Genomic DNA, 1859 nt, shown 5'->3' on the forward strand with positions numbered 1-1859 from the left:
TTCGGACAACTTTTCAGGTCATCTTCTGACGCCTCAGTTTCAAGTCATATTCAGTCAACTTAGATTCAATTCGTCTTCAGATAGCTCCAGTTTTAGTTTTTCTTCGGACAGCTCCATTTTCAATCCGTCTTTAGACAGTTTCAGTTTCAGTTTGTCTTCAGATAAGTTCAGTTTCAGCTCGTCTGCATACAGCTTCGATTTCATTTCATCATCAAATAGTTTCAGTTCTGTTTGAATCTTTGTGAGTCATACAAAATCTTTCGACATCCTGGCCAGATGCCCCACTCGCGTCAAACCGCAAAAGGGAAATAAGTCGAGCCCAGTGTCTCGCTCCCCTCAAACTTTTAAAAGGGGAATAAGCCGAGCCTAGTATCTCGCCCCCTTCAAACTTTTAATCGAAGAATAAGCCGAACCCAAAGTTTTTATTTCGCACCTCAAACTCTCTGACGAGAGATAAGCCGAACCCAGAGAATTCTTTTTTGATTTGTCTCGCAAGTTCCGGTTTGGACGGATATGTAAGCCAAACCCAGAGTTTTAAATTTCGCCGTCCGACTTCCAAACTGGAACAAAGGAGGTAAGCCGAAGTCCCGTACTTCGCCCTCCACCAAAGCGCATGTACGCTTGGGTTAAATTACCCAATAAGGATTACTCGATGTAAGCCGGGAGACGTCCCGCCTCGTGTAAAATTCCGAATAGAGTGAAAACTTTATTTCTTGCAAAAACAATTCGTCCAAATAAGACAACTTCTTAGTATGTCTTCCGACAACTTTCCAGTTCGTCTTCGGAAAACTTCTCAGTTCTTCTTTCAGACAACTTCTCAGTTCGTCTTTGGAAAAGTTCTCAGTTCTTCCTTCAGACAACTTTCCAGTTCGTCTTCGGAAAACTTCTCAGTTCTTATTTCAGACAACTTCGAAAAACTTCTCAGTTCGTCTTCATACAAGATTTCAGTTCGTCTTCGGAAAAATTCTCAGTTCTTCCTTCAGACAACTTCTCAGTTCGTCTTCGGAAAATTTCTCAGCTCTTCCTTGAGACAACTTTCCAGTTCGTCTTTGGAAAACTTCTCAGTTCTTCCTCATACAACTTTTTGTTTCAGGTCGTCTGCTGACGTTTCAGTGCCAGGTCGTCCTCAGACACCTCACTTCGAGTTCATCATTCATTTCGGAGACCACAAACCTAAATAGCCTGCAAAGATTGAGCTTCCTCTTCCGGAATTGCGAGCTAGCTGGTCAGCAATGAAGAAAGCGACCAACTTACAAAAAATCATTATGATATGCGACACGTCTCAACTTGGATTAGCAACTGCTATGGTGCGTGATGTGAGCACGAGATCGGACACGCGTCCAGCGACGCTCGAGCCAGACCGGGACACCTTTCGGACACTCGTATCACTCGCGGGAAAACTCAGACCAAGAGTTCATCCAGGACTTCAAGAAACAAGATCAACCACTTCGTCCAAGCATTCGTCCAAGAAGACTGAGAGATCGACGCAGCCAAGGCAACCGTCGGCGAGACCGTCCGTATGAGGGCGCTGAAGACGTTAGGATCATGACTCGTACTCTTTTTCCTTATTTCGGGTTTTCTCCCATGTGGTTTACCGGAGAAGGTTTTAACGAGGCGACGAGTCCTGACGCACAACATCAGTTCGCGTGCTCGGAATTCAGTTTTCCTAAAGTTTAGATCGAATATTTTTTCCTATAGTTTGGAAACTCGAATGGATAATCGAATCTACCAAACTGGGGGGAGACTAATTGTTGGTGCGGGATTTAGCACCCACGACATACCGATTTAAACCGAAGGTAAACCAAATAGACTTTAAACATTAACTAAACCGAGGGACCCCCTTTTGGGCTAGCTAAACG

The sequence above is a fragment of the Camelina sativa genome, chromosome 10 (genome assembly GCF_000633955.1).
Source record: "Camelina sativa cultivar DH55 chromosome 10, Cs, whole genome shotgun sequence".
Classification (NCBI taxonomy): Eukaryota; Viridiplantae; Streptophyta; class Magnoliopsida; order Brassicales; family Brassicaceae; genus Camelina; species Camelina sativa.